We start from the raw sequence: 21,661 nt of genomic DNA, 5'->3' as shown, positions 1-21,661 counted from the left end.
GCCCCATCAACATCATTTACTGAGCATTTACAGCCAAGGGGCTTGGTGGACTTACATAAAATCTAGAAGATGTGATCCCTGGTCTTGATCCTCCATGCTAGTGGGCATGACAGGCATACAGTGATGCATTTGCAATGTTTAATAAGAGAGTAAGAAAAATATATAAACAATAAATATAAGTGGAGTAAAAATAACTAACAATATTCAATCACAGGGGTGCCCCTAGACAGCTTCTATGAAAGTGGAGTGAGGGTTGGGGTTGTGGCTGGGGAGTGTGGGCGATGACCCCCACAGGTTTGTCAGCTGGGCTCCCAGATTTGCTCTTCTCATTTCTGGCAAACCTTGAGACTTTTCAGTTATGGCTGAAAAGACCCAAAATAGTAGTTTTTGAGCCTACTCACTCTTGGAAAATTGGCTCTCCTGATCCTTATCCCCCATAAAATCCCTGCCCTCTCTATGCCCATGAACTCACAATGAAAATTTGGAACCTTTGTGAGAAAACATGGGGTGGTTTATGACACGGTGGGGGGCTTGGGTTTCAAGAGATGGGAATCCCTTCCTTTCCTTCCTGAATGACTTCAAAGCCTGGTAGGGGGAGAAACAAAACCCTTTTTTGTCTTTAAACCAGCAAGCTCCAGAAGCCCATAGGAAAGGAAGAGTTCCCTCAACTGTGTTCTGGAGCCCATTTCTGGAGAAAGGAGTGACTGGGACTCAGTGCTCCCAACACTTCAGGATCACACTGAGAGGAGAGGAGTTGCTGGCCTGGCCACCTTCTTTATTAAAAAAATTGACACTATCAGGCATGAGCTCCCTAAAATTGCCCATTCCCTTCCTCAGTCCTTCCCCCTTCCAATCCCCTCTTAAACCGTTCCATCCTTCCCAGCAATATCTCTAGAGGAGATATCCTGTCTCCTTTCAAAAGCCACCCCCTCCACCTGTGCATCCAAACCCATTCCTTTGCACCTTATCAAAATTCTTGCCCTCTCCTTTCTTCCCTTCCTAACTGCCATGTTCAAATGGTTGCTTTCCAATGGCTACTTCTCCACTGCTTTCAAACATGCCCATGTCTCCCCATCCTAAAAAAAACCTCCCTTGATACACAACTCCCTCCAGTGATCTTCCCATCTCTCTCCTGCCACTCCACTCCATGATCCTCAAGCAAGGTGTCTGCACCCACAGTCTCAAATTCCTATCTTCCAATTCTTGACCACCTCCACTCTGGCTTCTGTCCCTTTCACTCCCCAGAAACTCACCAATGATATCCTTCTTGTCAAATCCAATGGCCTCTACTCCATCCTAGTCCTCCTTGACCTGTCAGCTGCTTTCGACACTGTGGACCACCCCCTTCTCCTGGAAACATTATCCAACCTTAGCTTCACTGACTTTGTCCTCTCCTGGTTCCCCTCATCACTCTGGCCATTCATTCTCAGCCTTCTCTGCCAGCTCCTCCTCTGCCGCCCACCACTACCCCTGGGGGTCCTTCAAGGTTCAGGTCTGGGTCCCCATCTATTCTCCATCTAAACCCACTTCCTTGGAGAACTCATTCACTCCTCTGGTTTCAACTTTCACCTCTATGATGATGATATACAAATTTACATCTCCAGCTCCGATCTCTCTCCCTTTTTTGCAGTCTCACATTTTCCCCGTGTTGAAGACAACTCTACTTGGATGTCCTTTCATCACCTGAAGCTTAATATGAACAAAACAGCACTCTTTATCTTTCCACCCAAACACTGTCCTCCCCTTGACTTTTCCACTACTGTAGATGGCACCACCATCCTTCCTGTCACACAATCCCATAACCTTGGTGTTAACCTTGACTCCTCTCTCTCATTCAATCCACACATTCACTCCACCACTATATCCTGCTGGTCACACCTTCACAACATTGCTAAAATCCTCCCTTACCTCTCCATCCAAACTGCTACCACATTAATACAATCACTTATCCTATCCTATCTGGATTACTGAATCAGCCTCCTTGCTGACCTCCCAGCCTTCTTTCTCTTCCCACTCCAGTCCATGCTTCGCTCTGCTGCCTGGATCAACCTACGCGTCAGGCAAAAACTCCTCACTCTCGGCTTCCAGGGTCTCCATCACCTCGCCCCCTCCTACCTCACCTCCCTTCTTTCCTTCTACAGCCCAGCCTGCACCCTCCGCTCCTCTGCCACTAACCTCATCACTGTGATTCGTTCTCGCCTGTCCTGCCGTCAACCCCCGGCCCACGTCCTGCCCCTGGCCTGGAATGCCCTCCCTCCACACATCCGCCACGCTAGCTCTCTTCCTCCCTTCAAAGCCCTACTGAGAGCTCACCTCCTCCAGGAGGCCTTCCCACACTGAGTCCCCTCCTTCCTCTCCCCATCCCCCCACCCTACCTCCTTCCCCTTCCCCACAGCACCTGTATATACGTTTGTACAGATTTATTACTCTATTTTACTTGTACATATTTACCATTCTATTTACTTTGTTAATGATGTGCATCTAGCTTTACTTATATTTATTCTGATGACTTGACACCTGTCCACGTTTTGTTTTGTTGTCTGTCTCCCTCTTCTAGACTGTGAGCCTGCTGTTGGGTAGGCACAGTCTCTATATGTTGCCAACCTGAACTTCCCAAGCGATTAGTACAGTGCTCTGCACACAGTAAGTGCTCAATAAATATGATTGAATGAATGAATTAACGAATGGATCATTTTTCTAAAAAATGCTTGGGACATGTCATCCTGCTCCTCAAAAAACTACAGTGGTTACCCATCCATCTCTGCATCAGTCAGAAACTGCTCACCATTGGCTTTAAAGTACTCCATCACCTGGGCCCCTCCTACTTCCCCACACTCTTCTCCCAATATAACTCAGCCCTCACACTTCGCTCCTCTAATGCTAAACTTCTCACTGTCCCTCAATCTCACCTATTTCGCTGTCAACCCCTTGCCCACATCCTGCCTCTGGCCTGGAACACCCTCCTTCCTAAAATCCAACAGACAATTGCTGTCGCCCTGTTCAAAGACTTGTTTAAGGCATATTTCCTCCAGGAGGCCTTCTCTGACAGTAATAAGTGCTCAATAAATACGATTGAATAAATGAATGACTGACTAAGTCCCTCCCTTTTCTCTTCTCCCTCACCCTTCTGCATTTCCCTGACTTGCCCCCTTTGTTCTTCCCCCCAAGCCCCACAGCACTCATATACCTATCTGTAATTTATTTATATTAATGTCTGTCTCCCCTCCACTATCAATCAATCAATCAATCGTATTTATTGAGCGCTTACTATGTGCAGAGCACTGTACTAAGTGCTTGGGAAGTACAAATTGGCATCACATAGAGACAGTCCCTGCCCAACAGTGGGCTCACAGTCTAAAAGGGGGAGACAGAGAACAGAACCAAACATACCAACAAGATAAAATAAGTAGGCTAGAAATGTACAAGTAAAATAAATAAATAAATAAATAAATAGAGTAATAAATATGTACAACCATATATACATATATACAGGTGCTGTGGGGAAGGGAAGGAGGTAAGATGGGGGGATGGAGAGGGGGACGAGGGGGACAGGAAAGAAGGGGCTCAGTCTGGGAAGGCCTCCTGGAGGAGGTGAGCTCTCAGCAGGGCCTTGAAGGGAGGAAGAGAGCTAGCTTGGCGGATGGGCAGAGGGAGGGCATTCCAGGCCCGGGGGATGACGTGGGCCGGGGGTCGATGGCGGGACAGGCGAGAGCGAGGTACAGTGAGGAGATTAGTGGTGGAGGAGCGGAGGGTGCGGGCTGGGCAGTAGAAGGAGAGAAGGGAGGTGAGGTAGGAGGGGGCGAGGTGATGGACAGCCTTGAAGCCCAGGGTGAGGAGTTTCTGCCTGATGCGCAGATTGATCGGTAACCATTGGAGGTTTTTGAGGAGGGGAGTAATATGTCCAGAGCGTTTCTGGACAAAGATAATCCGGGCAGCAGCATGAAGTATGGATTGAAGTGGAGAGAGACACGAGGATGGGAGATCAGAGAGAAGGCTAGTGCAGTAGTCCAGACGGGATAGGATGAGAGCTTGAATTAGCAGGGTAGCGGTTTGGATGGAGAGGAAAGGGCGGATCTTGGCAATGTTGCGGAGCTGAGACCGGCAGGTTTTGGTGACGGCTTGGATGTGAGGGGTGAATGAGAGAGCGGAGTCGAGGATGACACCAAGGTTGCGGGCTTGTGAGACGGGAAGGATGGTAGTGCCGTCAACAGAGATGGGAAAGTCAGGGAGAGGACAAGGTTTGGGAGGGAAGACAAGGAGCTCAGTCTTTGACATGTTGAGCTTTAGGTGGCTTTAGTGGAGCTTTACAATCTAGTAGCTCCACTAGATTGTATGCTAGTTGTGGGTAGGGAATGTGACTGTTTATTGTGGTATTGTAATCCCCCAAGCACTTAGTACAGTACTCTGCACGCAGTAAGCACTCAATAAATATGATTTAATGAATAAATGAATGAATGAATGAACATCTTAGCCTGACCACACAAATCCCTGACAGATTCCAGGTACAGGTCTGTGTTATAGTAGCTCTCTACTCCACTTCAGAATCCCTAACTCAAATATCTCAAGTCATTGCCTGCTTGGCCAGGCCTAAAATGAGACTAAGGTGAGCAGACTCATGATGTCCTTAAGAGTGATAGGGTTAGGGACCACCATTGGTGTAGTCGGACAAGTGCCTGAGAGCCCCTGGCTTATCCCATTTGAGTTCTGGGTCTGAGTAGTGAGAGGAACTTCCAGCCTACATAAACTTCCCAAAATGTGGTAGAAATAAAGGTAATGGTCTCGCTGCTCCACGGGGCAATCTCTTGGGTCAAAGACTCCACTCACCCTCAGTGGGCTTGGCACCCCTTCAATTATGGATTACCTGGAAGTTTAACTACTGGTTCCACCACAGTGCAGCTGTATTCTTTCCCTGAAGATGTTAGGAACTGATGACTTTTCACTTATTACCTAGCCAGGTCATATTTTACAAGTTATTTCCAATTTTATTAAGTACAATCATCTGGTGGGACTCACAAAATGATTGACTTTTGGACAATGGACAGGTTTCAGGCTGGACAGAGTGGGGAGGTGGAGGGGTTGGGAGAGAGGATCTGTCCTCTTGGGACTGAGCTTAATGCGGTGGGATGCATTGATCTATTCCCTTATCTCAGAAGCCCTCTCTGTCCATCCCCACCTGTAGGCCACAGACCCCAATGCCCTGCTAGTGAAGGAGACAGATGCCAGGGCCCTGGGACCTAGTTGAGGAGTCGGGGGGAGGAGTTTCCCTCAGCTACCTTCTTTTTGGATTCTGTAGAAATGGAAGAGAGGAAAACCATTCATTCAATCATTCATTCATTCAATCGTATTTACTGAGTGCTTACTGTGTGCACAGCACTGTATTAAATGGTTGGGGGAGTACAATACAACAATAAACTGACACATTCCCATCCCACAACCAGTTTATAGTCTAGAGGCGGGGAGACAGTACAAATAAATTACAGATATGTACGTAAGTGCTGTGGGGCTGGGAGGGAGGAAGAAAAGAGCAAACAAATCAAGGTGATGCAGAAAGGAGGGGGAGAAGAAGAAAAGAGGAGCTTAGTCTGGGAAAGCCTCTTGGAGGAGATGTGACCTCAGTAAGGCTTTGAAGAGAGGAAGGGTAATTGTCTGCCAGATTTGAGGAGGGAGGGCATTCCAAGCCAGAGGCAGGATGTGGGCAAGGAATCGGCATTGTCACAGTGAGAAGGTTAGCATTAGAGCAGTGAAGTGTGAGGGATGGGTTGTAGTGGGAGAGTCATAAGGGGAGGTTAGGAAAGGGCAAGGTAGTAGAGTACTTTAAAGCCAATGGTGAGGAGTTTTTGTTTGATAGCAAGATGGATGGGCAACCACTGGAGTTCTTTGAGGAGTGGAATGATAACTCCTGAATGTTTTTTGTCGAAAAATGAGCCAGAAAGCTGAGTGAAGTATGGACTGGAATGGGGAGAGATAGGAGGTGGGGGCAAGGAGAAGGCTTGTAGTAAGGAGGCTGGAGGCAAGGAGGCTGATGCAGTAATCCAGGCGGGATAGGATGAGTCATTGTATTAACATGGTAGCAGTTTGGATGGAGAGGACGGGATGGATTTTAGCGATGTTGTAAAGGTGGGACGGACAAGATTTAGTGATGGACTGTTATGTGGGTTGAATGAGAGAGAGGAGTCAAGGATAATGCCAAGGTTACAGTCCTGTGAGACAGGACGGATGGTCAGAGCGATCTGAAGGGCAAACAGTATGATCTAGTGGAAAAGCATGGGCTTGGGAGTCAGAGGACCTAGAATCAAACCCCAACTCTGCCACTTGCCTGCTGTATGACCTTGAGCAAGTCACTTAACTCACATTTGCCTCAGTTTCTTCAACTGTAAAATGGGATTAAATGCCTTTTCTCCTTCCTACTTAGACTGTGATCTTCATGTGAGACAAAGATTGTACTGAATCAGATTATTGTCTATCTAAACAGCATGTAGTACAGTGCTTAGCACATAGTGCTTAATAGATGCTACAATTATTTATTATCATTATTATTGTTATTATTACTATCATTAGTAGTAGCAATACCCTTCCATAGTTGAATGGAGCAGTCCTTTATCAGATTCATTTTTCAAATTAATTTGAATTAGTGTCTGGCTTTAGAAATAATTCCTTGAATCTCCCTTGGCATTTGGTTCCACCCCAATTCCAAACTCCTTTTCTTCATTCCAACCATCTGTTCATCATTTCCACTTTTTTAATCAAGGCAAGGTAATCTGTTGGGTAACCTAGCCCATACACACAAGCACACACAAAGTCGACTTACTCTGTTGAACTCTCCCAAGCACTAAGTAGCGTTTTCTACACACAGCAATTATTTGTTGAACATTCGGTGTGTGCAAAGCACTGTACTAAGTGCTTGGGAGAATTCAATACAACAGACTTGGTGGACAAAATCTCTGCCTTCAAGAAACTTACAGTTTAGTTGAGGAGATCAATAAATATGATAGATACCATAAATTCCAATAAATGCCTACCTCCCTTGCTAGTGTCTCATATTGTCTATCTGTTTTTTGAGTGATTTATATACCTACCCAGTTTTAGGATGGTTGCAACTTTAAACGTTCTGAGAGAGATGTAGCTAGCTAATAGAGATGTGTGTAGTTATTAGGAAAAATGAACAAGAGGATAGATTTCTCAGTTCTATGTGGAGAAATTAAAAGTCCTGAGAGAGATGTAAAAAACTTCAAGTTCTGAGAGAGACAAATGACCAAGAGGATAGATTTCTCAGTTCTATGTGGATAATGTATTGGGAAGAGAAATTTAAAGAGGGTATTTTATTATGGTATTCACTGATCACTTACTATGTGCCAGGCACTGTACTAAGCACTGGGGCAGGTGCAAGACAATTGAGTTGGACACAGTCCCAAGTCACACATAGAGGTAGCAGTTTTAATCCCCATTTTACGGATGAGGTAACTGAGGCACAGAAAGGTTACGTGACTTGCCCAAGGCCACACAGAAGACAAGAGGTGGAGTTGGAATTAGAACTCAGGTCTTCTGACACCCAGTTCCGTGCTGTATCCATTAGGCCATGCTGTTTCTCAGAACATTCACTTATTTTATTTGAATCTATAAACATGCAAATAAAAACTAACCACTTGACTGTGGCCCATTTTCTTTAGATGGATTTAGCAACTATTGTCTCCAAGTTCCATATTTTTCCTTAAAATAGTCTGTAAATTTAATGAAGCATATACTGATTATTGTATGTGAAGAAAGAGCAAGGGGCTGGAACAAATATTCCACAGTGCAGGAAACAAGGGTATTCGTTGCATCGCTATTTTTCCTTTCCAGGACCTCTTACAGGGATGGCCAATCTGTGCCCCCTTGAACCACGTGCAGTCCTTCATCCCTGCAGTGATAGTGATGGTGGCAGTGGACTGCACTGGGACCCTCCTCCAGTCTTGTCATAATTGCCATCAATGGCCAGTCTTCTTGGGTAATTACTCATGTCTTCTTCTGTAAACCCAATATACAGGAATTTCTGGGTGACCGTCTCAAAGGGTACCTGCCTCCTCACTGACCTCCTAACCTCTTCTCTCTCCCAACTCCAGTCCACACTTCACTGTGCTGCATGGATAATTTATCAACAAAAAAAGTTCAGTTGATGTGTCCCCACTCCTGAAGAACCTCCAATAACTGCCAATCCACCTCCACATCAAACAGGAATGACTTACCTTTGACTTTAAAGCAGTCTTACTATTTCACCCCATCCTAACTCATTTTACTGATCTCTTACTACAGCCCAGCCTTCACACTCTGTTTCTAACTTACTTGCCCCGATCTCATCTAGCTTAGCGCTGACCCCTTTCACATGTCCTCCACTTAGCCTGGAACTCTCTCCCCCTCCATAAACACCAGACCACCACTCTCTCCTCAGAAAAGCATTATTCATTCATTCAATAATATGCATTATTGAGCACTTACTGTGTGCAGAGCACTGTACTAAGTGCTTGGGAAGTACAAGGTGGCAACATATAGAGACGGTCCCTACCCAACAATGGGCCCACAGTCTAGAAGGGGGAGACAGACTCTGGTTTGGTTGAATTAGCAATTGAAAGCTTTCACAGCAAACTTCCAAGGTTAATTTTAGATATAATTTAACATGCAACACTTTTTGAGCAGTAATCTGTGTAATACATTTCATGAATCCCATATGACTGTAAGCAGCATTTAATTAAGCAATATATACATAAAGTTTTAAAAACTAATAATGACAAGTGGGTGAATTTGATTAGCTCACCTGTGAGAAAGAGTTCCTAATATCACAGTGGCAACCTTTGTCCTGATACTGAATACATTGCATTTTTGATTTATGGGTAAAATGGGATGTTTTATTTCTGAAATATTAGCTATTTTTTGTTTTGTTTTTTGCTGTTTCCATTGAAAACCCAGGAAGCAGAGCCCTTACTTATCCTGCTCTGTGACACTGGGCTTTTTCCACTCTATTGTCCCCAAAATAATGAAATATAAATCCTATGCTCTTGGCATAGTCAGGGAGTATTTGTCCAACTTTCCTGCCCATCCCCAAATGCTTGTAAGACAAGCAATTCCTCCAAAACGTGACTGTCTGTCACATTATATGATGCAAATAACTGAATCACCATCTGTGTCACCAAGACTCAAGACATAATAAAGGGTTTATTTACATTAATAAACTTATTATTACTAAAATTTATTATATTGTTTTCTATAACTGTAATTTATTCCTGTTCATTTCTGCCTCCAATCAATCAATCAATGAATAATAATAACTGAGCACATACTGTGTGTAGAGCACTGTAGTAAGCTCGTGGGAAAGTGGAATACAACAGAACTGGCAGACACTTCCCACGGACACAAGGATTCTCCCCCCTAGACTGTAAACTCCCTGTGGGCAGGGAACATGTCTACCAAATCTGTTCTATTGTACTCTCCCAATTGCTTACTATTGTGCTTTGAACACAGTAAGTACTCAATAAATATCATTGATTGATTGATATTGGCCAGGCAAAATAATAAATGCTGGGGTAAAAATAAATTATAGTAAAGTTCCTGACAAGGGATTATATTTTTAGTGTGAGAGAACAAGTACCTTGAAAAAAAATAATTCAGATTAGAAAGCATAAGCAAAAATATTTAGGAGCACTTATTTTGTGACGAGCATTGTACTAAATACATGGGCGATGGAAGACAATCTCCTTCCTCAAGGAGTTCAAAATTTTTCAGGACAGATAATTAAACCAGTTAAATAGGGAAAAAAACTGTCCCTCAGCTACTGCTTGATGGAAGGTGTTCTAAATGTCTTCACGTCTTCTTGGTTACCAACATTTCTTCCTTCCCAATTGCAGTGGTTTCTACAGTCTTCATTGCCCATCCAGGCTGTGGGAGAGTCTTCATAGATCCCAAAGCCCTGCTGGTATGAGATTCCAGGCTATAGGAGTCCCAGCTTCTTTAACAAATGTGAGCTCCTCTCTCTCTTTCCAGACAGCTTCCATCCTACCACTCCACCCAGCCCCCAGCCCTGCCTCCCAACACGTCCTGTGCACAGCAGGCCCTGAGGATCTAGGGAGTTGTAAGAGCACTCTCTAGGCCTCTCTCTCCACAAGATAAACAACCAAATCCACCACTTCTGCCTTCCCATTACACTTTCTGAGCCCCTCAGCATCCTCCTTTACTGGTCTGTACCCCTGCCTCCCCAGAAATCTGCACTGATTCTCCTCCACTTCATCAAAGAACCTCCATCCCAGCCTGTCTTGTTACACCTGGGTGTGGCAGAGAGAAGCAGCCACAATGTGACACTCCACAAAACCTTGGGAAGATTAGGCAACTGCTGCTGGAGAGGTCACTCCGTGTGGCTGTGACTGTTGACCCTGAACATCTTGGAGTCTCAAATTCTGCTCCTCTTAGTATTTGTTTCATCTTTTCTTATTTGTCGGTCACCATTCCCCTCTACCCCAGGGACCATGTCTAATTCCCATCTGTGTTCTCTTTCCTAGCACTTAATACAGTGCTTTCACATAATAAGCCCTTAATAAATACTAAATACTATCACTACTACTACTACTACTACTACTACTACTACTACTAATAATAATGATGGCATTTATTAAGCGCTTACGATGTGCTGTTCTAAGCACCGAGGGGGATACACGGTGATCAGGTTGTCCCATGTGGGGCTCACAATCTTCATCCCCATTTTACAGATGAGGTAACTGAGGCTTAGAGAAGTGAAATGACTTGCCCAAAGTCACACAGCTGACAAGTGGTGAGGCCAGGATTCGAACCCATGACTCCAAAGACCGGGCTCTTTCCACTGAGCCATGGTGCTTCTACTTACTACTACTATTAATAATAATAATAATGGTATTTGTTAAGTGCTTATTATGTGCCAAGCACTGTTCTAAGCACTGGAGTAGTTGCGAGGTAATCAGATTGGACACAGTCCCTGTCCCTTATGGGGCTCACAGTCTCAATCCCCATTTTACAGATGAAGTAACTGAGACACAGACAAGTCACACAGGCACAGTGACTTCCTCAACGTCACACAGCAGATAAGTGGTGGGGCCAGGATTAGAACCCACGACCACTGACTCCCAAGTGGGTGTTCTTGTCACATGTGCCATGCTGTTTCTCATGCTTCTCATACAATTACACTACTACCACTACTTTTTGTGGGCAGGAAATGTACCACTTCTTTATTCTCTGCTTTCCAAGCACCCAGTTCACTGCACTTCACCAAGCTGATATGCTGTTGATACTACTAATATTTCTAAGTTTTAATGTTACTCTTTCTAGATGAAATAGAGAATTATCATGTCAAAAAAAGAATGATAATTGTTTTAACAATGAGGTAATTTGGGTAGTAACTAAATGAAAGAGTTCACATTGCTTTTCCATCCAAGGAAAATTGAGATTGCCTTATATGATATTGAGCCATAATGAAGTTCCCATTATTTTAGTGTATTTTCAATATACACTCCTTAATTTTGCTGACTATGGAATTAGTCAGACATGTCTTTTTAGATGATAGTCTTCTATGTGTGTGATTGTCCTGTATTAAAATTGCTGCCAATTAGCTACTATATCAACAGTGGCTAGAACAAATGACCTGAGCCCAATACTCTGAGATTCTTTACTATACACAATTCAGGAAAAGGTCTTTGATGGGAGACAAAGTTCTGAAGGGCAAATAAAATCTGTATCCAACTACTCCAAAGCATTTCCAACTAGTTAGCATGGCACGGATATTTTTTCACTCTCAAAATTAGTGACACATACTATTTTAATCCACAATATTCCTTTCCCTCCTCTAAGTGCAAGAGTGTCAGCAGTCAATCTGAAGGGCATTTCTTTCATTGTTTGATACATTAAAGAATAAACAATTAATCACAGGTATTCATTTCCTCTAACTGTAGATGAACAGTTGTATACCTGTAATGTCATGCACTGATATTCTCTCCTGAAGTAGTGTTGCATAAAATTTAAACTGCCCATCAGCCAGTCAGTCAATCATATATATTGAGTATTTTCAGCATGCACTGGCACTGTTCTAAGCACTAGGGAAAGTAAAATATAACAATATAATGACCACATTCCCTGCCCACAATGAGCTTACAATCTTTAGGGGGAGACAGACATTAATAAGAATAAATAAATTACAGATACGTAAATAAGTGTTGTGGGGTTGGGAGAGAGGATAAATAAAGGGAACAAGGCAGGACGACAGAAAAATGGAGAAGAAGAAAGGAGGGCTTAGGCAGGGAAGGATTTTTCGAGGAGATGTGCTTTAAATAAGGTCTTGAAGGAGGGGAGAGTAATTGTCTTTTGGCTATGAGGAGGGAGAGCAGTCCAGGCCAGAGGCAGGATGTGGGTGAGAGTCAATATGAGCTAGATGAGATTGAGGTACAGTGAGAAAGGTTAGCATTAGAGGAAAGGAGTGTGAGGGCTAGTTTCTAGTAGGACATTAGTGAGGTGAGGTAGGAAGGGGCAGGGTGGTTGAATGCTTCAAAGCCAATGGTGAGAAGTTTCTGTTGAGAAACCTGAGAAGAGGGGAAACATAGCATTAACGCTTTCATAGAAAAATGATTCAGGCGGTAGAGTGAAGTGTAGACTGGAGAGGAAAGAGACAGGAGGCAAGGAGGTCAGAAAGGAGAGTGATAGAATAATCAAGGCAGAATAGGATGTTATTGGATTAACATGGTAGAATTTTGGATGGCAAGGAAAGGGAGGATTTTAGCGATGTTGTGAAGGTCAGACCAACAAGATTTAGTGATTCATTCTTCTAACCCCACCTCACTGTACCTAGATCACATCTATCTAAATGCTGACCCTGCTCCCACATCTGGCCTGGGGAACCCTCTTCCCCTTCATATCCAACAGATCTCCACTCTCCTCATCTTCAAACCCTACTAAAATTCCATTTCCTTCAAGAGGTCTTCCCAGACTAAACCCTCATTTCCCCATCCTTTTCGGCCTCTCTTCTGCATTAACTCTGTCCTTGCATTTGTTACCATTCAGCACTTTAATACTCATCCCTACCCCAGCCCCTCAGCATTTATGTGCATATCCTTATAACCTCCAGCTTCCACTGGATCTAATTTATTTTAATATCTGTCATGTCTTCCCCTCTCGACTGTAAACTCTTGAGAGCTGGGACTGTTCCTACCAACTCCTTTGTATGTGAGAAAGCATGGCCTAATGGATAGGGCCTAATGGAATGAGCACAGGACTGGGAATTAGGGAGAACTGGATGCTAATCCCAGATCTGTCCCTTGCTTGCTGTGTGTCCTGGGACAAGTTATTTCACTTCTCTGTACCTCACTTTCCTCATCTATGAAACTGGGGATAATATACCTGTTCTACCTTCATACTAGACAGTGAGCCAACTTCATCATCATGTATTTCTACTCTGGGGCTTGGAGCCTAGTAATCTTAACTAATACCACAGTTATTATTACCTATCACCCCATTGCTACCTCTATTACCCACTGAATTCTCTGCCACTCCTTCTCTCTGTCCCCCCAACAAGGATGAGCTTGATTCTTCCATGCTGTAAGGTGATTTAATTTCAGGCCCGTAGGACAGAGCAGGCCAATGTACTTTCTCTTTCTCCCCCTGAGGTAGAATTGCCCAGCATTTAAATCTAAGAAAGCCATGAGATTCATCAGAAATGTTTACAAAGTCTATTTTTCTGAAACCCAAGTTCTCATGTTGTTTCTTGCAAATGAAATGCTCTGATAACCACCTCCATTTAATCACCACCTTTGAATGTTCATTAAATCCTGTTCCATAAATGAGTGAAGTTTCCTAAACAGGCACACAAAAGATATGAAATAGTCTGTGAGCCTGCTGTTGGGTAGGGACCATCTCTATATGTTGCCAACTTGCACTTCCCAAGCGCTTAGTACAGTGCTCTGCACACAGTAAGCACTCAATGAACATGATTGAATGAATGAATGAATAGAGCACGGCTCAGGTGGCAGAAGGTCAGGGTTCTTATCCTGGGTTGGCCACTTGTCTATCATGTGACCTTGGACAAGTCACTTCACTTCTCTGTGCCTCAGTTACCTCATCTGTAAAATGGGGATTAAGACTGTGAACCTGATTTAGGACAGGGACTGAGTCCAAGCTGATTTGCTTGTATTCCCTTCCAGTGCTTAGTACAGCGCCTGGCACATAGTAAGAGCTTAACAAACGCCACAATTATTATTATTACTGTGTTCTTCCAAGCACTTACTACAATGCTCTGTAAATAGTAAGCATCCAGTAAGTATCACTGCTAGATTGATTTGACAGATTGATCTATAGTTTAAACAGCAGCTGCTTGCCCCTCAGCCAGTCTTCTCACCAGACTGCAGAGTGAATTCCCCAGAAACTCCTGCAGTGCCCCCAAGCCCTTCTATACAGAGAAGATTAGCTTGGCCCCTCCGCAAGGATGACACACAAATTTGCAAAGCATTCAATATTTTTCTGACAGACAATTACTCTCCCCATCCTCAAAGCCTTACTGAAGACACATCTCCTCCAAGAGGCCTGTCTAAGCCCTCATTTTCTCTTCTATCACTCCCTTCTGCATCGTGTTGACTTGCTGCCTTTTTTATCCCCCCCACCTCAGCCCCACAACACTCATAATAATGATGGTTTTTGTTAAGCGCTTACTATGTGCCAGGCACTGTACTAAGTGCTGGAAATGGATACAAGTAAATCGTGTTGGACACAGTCCCTATCCCATGTGGAGCTCACAGTCTCAATCCCCATGTTGTACTCTCCCAATCACTTAGGACAATGTTCTGCACATAGCAATTGCTCGATAAATACAATTGACAGTCTGATTGACAATCCCAAACATGCCCCTAGACATGTCCAGAGCCACAACAGCTGTTGAGAAACGTTTGTTTACCATCTTATTCTTAGATGGTGAGGTCCTGTAAGACCAATTATTCCTCAATAAACACAACTGACCAACTGACCAGGAATGTGTCTAATTTCACCTGTGTTCTTTTTCCCTAGAACTTAGTATTTTTTGATAGAATGGGCAGCAAATAAATACTATTACTGCAAATACTCCTATTACAATAACTACTACTATTACTACTTTTAGTACTATTACTACTATTACTATTCCTTTATTACTACTATTGCAGCTGTTACTAACTCTGTTAGCAGATCTGATTTCTAGCCCTGGCTCTTAAAATGGAGAATGCATGCAGGGGCTATACCATCAGTGGTGAAGTTTTAGGACAGTGCAAGTGCTTAGTACAGTTCTCTGCACACAGTAAACACTCAATATATACCATTGATTGATTGATTTAGGACAAAGAGCAACCTAGGTATTTTGAGAGGTGGACAAACCTTAAAGGAATCCTGACAAATAGCTGGTTAACGTGGATGGTGAAGATCATGGACACTACTTAGTCAGCTGACTGGTGATTTCTGAGTCTAAGACAGTTTTGGCTTCATTCCATAAATGCTTCAGCAGTCCTGCATTCAAAACAAACAAACAAACAAAAAGCCTCCACCTGTGTTTCAGACCCCATTCCCTCTCACCTTATAAAAACTCATCCCTTCCCTCCTTCCTTTCTTAACTTCCATCTTCAACCGCTCACTCTCCAGCGGCTTCTTCCCCTCTGTCTTCAAACATGCCCAATGTCTCCCCCATCCTAAAATAACCCTCTCTTGATCCCACTGCCCCAACCAGTTATCGCCCTATTTCCCTCCTACCCTTCCTTTCCAAACTCCTAAAGTGAGTCATCTACACTGGCAGCCTCGAATTCCTCAACTCCAACTCTCTCCTGGACCCCCTCCAATCTGTCTTCCATCCGCTCCACTCCACCAAAACTGTCCTCTCAAAGGTCACCAATGACCTCCTTTTCCTAAATCCAATGGCTTCTACTCTATCATAATCCTCCTCGACCTCTCAGCTGCCTTTGACACTGTGGACTATCCCCTTCTTCTCAACACATCATCTAACCTTGGCTTCATGGACTCCGTCCTCTCCTGGTCCTCCTCTTACCTCTCTGGCCGTTCATTCTCAGTCTCCTTCGTGGGTTCCTCCTCCCCCTCCCATCCCCTAATCTTCGTGGTTCCTCAACGGTCAGTTCTTGGTCCTCTTCAGATCTCCATCTACACTCACTCCCTTAGTGAACTCATTCGCTCCAATAGCTTCAAATATCACCTCTACGTAGATGACACCAAAATCTACATCTCCTCCCCTGTTCTCTCTCCCTCCTTCCAGTCTTGTACCTCCTCCTGCCTTCAGGACATCAGCTGGATGTCCGCCCACCACCTAAAACTCAATATGTCCGAGACTGAGCTCCTTATCTTCCCTCCCAAACCCTGTCCTCTCCCTGACTGTCCCATCACTGTGGATGGCACTGCCATCCTTCCCATCTCAAAAGCCCACAACCTTGGTGTGATCCTTGACTCCACACTCTTATTCACCTCATATGTTCAATCTGTCACCAAAACCTGCCAATCTCACCTTCACAACATTGCCAAGATCCACCCTTTCCTCTCCACTCAAACTGCTACCTTGTTAGTACAATCTCTCATCATATCCCAACTGGATTACTGCATCAGTCTCCTTTCTGATCTCCCATCCTTCTGTCTCTCCCTGCTTCACTCTGCTGCCCGGATTATCTTTCTAAAGAAACACGCTGTGCATATCACCGCCCCCCTCAAAAATCTCCAGTGGTTGCCTATTAACCTTGGCATGAAGCAAAACTCCTCACTATTGGCTTTAAAGCTCTCCATCACCTTGCACCCTCCTACCTTACCTCCCTTCTCTCCATCTAGAGCCCAGCCCGCACACTCCACTCCTCTCCTCTTGATGCTATTGATACCTGTTTATTTGTTTTGTCTTGTTTGTCTCCCCCTTCTAGACTGTGAGCCCGTTGCTGGGTAGGGATTGTCTTTATCTGTTGCTGAATTGTACTTTCCAAGCCCTTAGTACAGTGCTCTGCACAAAGTAAGCACTCAATAAATACAGCTGAATGAATGAAAGAATGAATGAAAAGCCTTACCTGTATTTTCCAATGTTCTACAACCCTGTGCCTACTCACTTGCATTTTGTGCCCCAGTAGGGAAACTGATTGGCAGAACTAAGAGATTACCAGCAGCACTGCACAAAACAACTATCACTATAATCAATTCCTCTGGGAAGATTTTCAGTACAGAAGCCTCAGGCACAGGGCTCATCTATCACTGTCCATGGGAGGGCCATCACCAGTTTCGAAGAAGGCTTTTCTTTGGCGAAATCCAGCTGGATCTCACGTTATTTTTTACTACCATAAGGCAATAGGAAATCATCATGAACAATTATGGATGACCTTTCTAAGTATTCCATATGGATACTGTCTAATATTTCCAAAATAATGCCTGGGAGACAGAGTATATGAATATATGAAAAAATAATTTGCTAAAAATTCTAAGGCCAGATACAAACAATTTAGGAGCTATAAAACAGAATTGCACTTTTAAGAAGCTAATGGTTTCTTTAGTAGTGCTAGGAAGACCAGATTAACTGGGTAATTTAGTCAAATCTCTACCCATTTTGAGTGCAACAAAAGCAGCCACGGAAGAGTTTGCTGCTTAATTAATTTTGTCTTCTCTTCAGGACACTGGGGTCAGGTAGATGTTAACTCTTCAGATTAAGAGTTACTTTCTTTACCATTCCAAATTTACACTGAAATAAATCTGAAACAAACTGAAATTGCATATTAAATTCCTGGTGACCTGAAATTACAGTGGGTTCAAGGACTGCAGGTTAAATACAAACTCACCTATTATTTAAGGCATGCTGAGTTCAGAATTGGCAATTTAACTCTTCTTCCTATGTAGGAGATATCCTTTATTGCAGGAGACTAGAGAAAGCTCCTCTACCTCATTCAAAACAGAAAAAAGCAAAGCTGCTGTTTAGTACTTTTGCACTGGGATTTGGGGCATTAGCTGCTCAGAAGAGTATTACCTGGGAGTTTCTTAAGGTAATTGACTATATCAGCAAATAGGAGATTGTACAAAACTCACATGAAATCTCAAGACAAATTGGTTTGAAAGTATTGGAAGGAAAAGTGAATCTCAAATGAACTGCATTCAGAAGAAACTTTGTGCATTAAAAAAAGTTTTATTTTTGTGCAAGCAACATTTATCAATTTTTGGATTGAAATGGATTCTCTCCTTCCCCAAACTCTCTGAAAGTTTCAGATGTTCTCCTCCATTGATTATTTAGTGACAGTACTTATTTCTCCTACTTCATTCACAAGTCTTCCTTATTGTTATTGATCAACAAATGAACTTGGTGAAATTAGTCATCTAAAGGTTTGGAAAGATATTTATATACCAAATTACACAGATGAAGGAATCTTCAAATGAGTTGTAAATTGCACTTTATCATATTCAAGTTATTGATTAGCCAGAGAAAAATAGCAATTATGCTTTTCATCATTTGCTGTTCAAAACTTATTGATGTTCAAACTTCAGCACACACACAATTCACCACTTAAAGTTCTAGGGAGTTTTAGAGAAGCCCCGTCACCTGGCTGACAAAAATCTCTGATTGCCCCTTTTCTACATGTTGGGAAAAGAGAATATTAATATCAGCTTCCAAATTATTCAAGCTTTTAATTTCAAACAAAAGGATACATTGGCATATATTCCTTGAATATAGCACTATGAATATATGCTATCCAGATCCTCTCATATAATCTATGATCAATACAGAAATGGTGCCAAATGTACGATTTGTGAATAAAACCGCAAATTCTATAGGGCATTAATTTGTGTCATATATCACCTGATTTGGCTGGGTGACACTTGTCCCGATTGCATATCTAATACATTGCCAGACAACTCATGTAATGGCATTTCTCCTACGTAATTGATATATGAATCAAGTTAAGAGTTATACAACAGAATATTAGGGAGTTTCCCTGCCAATCAGGTTCCCTACTGGGAAACAAAATGCAACTGAGTAGGCACAGGGTTGCAGCACATTAGAAAATGCAGGCAACGTTTTCCATTTGTTTGTATGTTTGTTTCGAATGCAGGATCCATTGATAGCTGAAGTATATTTATATATATATATATATATTCATATTAGGGAAACTCCCTAGTTTGTATATATATGGTATGTATGTACTAGTATGTATGTGCATATACATATATATATATATATATATATATACACATACATATTCATGCTATATATGAGAGAGAGAGAGAGAGAGAGACAAAAAGGTGTGGGGGGAGAAAGATACAGAGACAGAGACAGACTAGTAGCTCTTCATTTCAAAAGCATTTGTATTATATTCACATGAGACACTGGGGAAAAAATGAAATGATAGCCTCACATCAAAACAAATATCCATTCCCCTCCTCTCTTTTGGTCCTTATTGTTTTGTTTCCCTATTTGCATGTCTCAATCATTCAGTATTTATTGAGCATCTACCATGCACATGTCTAGGGCTTGGGACAGTACACAGAAGATTTGATCCCTGTCCAAAAGGAATTTACAGTTTAAAGATGGCTAGAATTCTTGCCTCTAGCCTGTGAAGTTTTTTTCCCCAATAATTTCCTTGGTCTCTACAGACGTACAGCAAGATAATGGTATTTCCTAAGCACTTACTATGTGCCAGACACTGTACTAAGAGCTAGGGTGGACACAAGCAAATCAGGCTGGACGCAGTCCCGCTCCCACAAGGAGCTCACAGACTCAATACCCATTTTAGATATAATAATAATGATAATGGCATTTATTAAGCGCTTACTATGTGCAAAGCACTGTTCTAAGCACTGGGGAGGTTACAAGGTGATCAGGTTGTCCCACGGGGGGCTCACAGTCTTAATCCCCATTTTACAGGTGAGGTAACTGAGGCGCAGAGAAGTTAAGTGACTTGCCCAAAGTCACACAGCTGACAACTGGTGGAGCCGGCATTTGAACCCCTGGCCTCTGACTTCAAAGCGTGTGCTCTTTCCACTGAGCCATGCTGCTTCTCCATAAGGTAAGGTAACTGAGGCCCAGAGAAGAGAAGGGACTTGCACAATGTCACACAGCAGACAAGTGGCAGAGCTGGGATGAGAACCCATGACCTCCTGACTCGCAAGCCCGTGCTCTTTCCACTAAGCCACGCTGCTTCTCTAGTGAAAGAGTGTGAGCCCCATGTGGGACAGGGGATGTGTCCAACCTGATTTACTTGTATCCACTCCAGTGTTTAGAATAGCGTTTGGCCCATAGTAAGCACTTAACAAGTACCACACGTAGAGAAGTGGCATGGAATAGTGGATAGATCCCGCACCTGCGAGTCAGAAGGTCATGGGTTCTCATCCCAGCTCTGCCACTTGTCTGCTCTATGACCTTGGGAAAGTCACTTCTCTGTGCCTCAGTTAGCTCATCTGTAAAATGGGGATTAAGACTGTGAGCTCCACGTGGGACAGCCTGATTATCTAGTATCTACCCGGAAGTCACTTCCCTGTGCCTCAGTTAGCTCATCTGTAAAATGGGGGTTAAGACTGTGAGCCCCACATAGGACAGCCTGATTATCTTGTATCTACCCCAATGCGTAGAATAGTGCTTGGCACATAGTAAGCGCTTAACAATTACCATTATTATTATTATCTCCATTTTACAGATGAGGTAATTGAGGCACAGGGAAGTGAAATGACTTGCCCATGGTCACACTGCAGACATGAGGTAGAGCTGGGATTAGAACCCAGGTCCTTCTGAGTCCCAGGTCCATACCCTATCAACTAAGCCTCTCTTCCTCCCTTCAAAGCCTTACTGAGAGCTCACCTCCTCCAGGAGGCCTTCCCAGACTGAGTCCCCTCCTTCCTTTCCCCCCTCCCCCCATCCCCCCCACCTTACCTTCTTCCCCTCCCCACACCACCTGTATATATGTTTGTACATATTTGTTACTCTATTTATTTTACTTGTACATATTTGCTATTCTATTTATTTTATTTTGTTAATATGTTTTGTTTCGTTGTCTGTCTCCCCCTTCTAGACTGTGAGCCCGCTGTTCCAACTTGTACTTCCCAAGTGCTTAGTACAGTGCTCTGCACACAGTAGGCGTTCAATAAATATGATTGATTGATTGATTGGGTAGGGACCGTCTCTCTATGTTACCAACCTGTACTTCCCAAGCACTTAGTACAGTGCTCTGCACACAGTAAGCACTCAATAACATGGCTCAGTGGAAAGAGCATGGGCTTTGGAGTCAGAGGTCATGGGTTCGAATTCCGCCTCCCCCACATGTCTGCTGTGTGACCTTGGGCAAGTCACTTAACTTCTCTGAGCCTCAGTTACCTCATCTGTAAAATGGGGGTTAAGACTGTGAGCCCCACATGGGACAACTTGATCACCTTGTAACCCCTGCCCCAGCGCTTAGAACAGTGCTCTGCACATAGTAAGCCCTTAACAAATGCCATTATTATTATTATTATTATTAATAAATACAATTGAATGAATGAATGAATGAATGATGCTTCACATATGTTCTTCATGTTTATTGTTGTCACTGTGATGGTGCTGTTTTATCAATGTTCGCAGGAGTGGATGATAAGGCCAATGCATGGTCATGACTGACAATTATTCTGAATTGTGCTCTAGAAAGATTTTCTTTTGCTGCATTGTTGAATTTAC

The 21,661-nt window shown here is 43.3% G+C and overlaps 1 pseudogene; it reads left to right on the top strand.

Annotated features, from left to right (window-relative positions):
• Positions 1-14,424: 14,424 nt before the first annotated feature.
• LOC119937403 lies at positions 14,425-14,496 on the top strand (annotated as a pseudogene).
• Positions 14,497-21,661: the final 7,165 nt, after the last annotated feature.

The sequence above is a fragment of the Tachyglossus aculeatus genome, chromosome 14, assembly GCF_015852505.1.
Source record: "Tachyglossus aculeatus isolate mTacAcu1 chromosome 14, mTacAcu1.pri, whole genome shotgun sequence".
Classification (NCBI taxonomy): domain Eukaryota; kingdom Metazoa; phylum Chordata; class Mammalia; order Monotremata; family Tachyglossidae; genus Tachyglossus; species Tachyglossus aculeatus.
The sequence above is the reverse complement of the archived record's forward strand: the minus strand, read 5'-3'. Positions and strand labels throughout refer to the sequence as shown.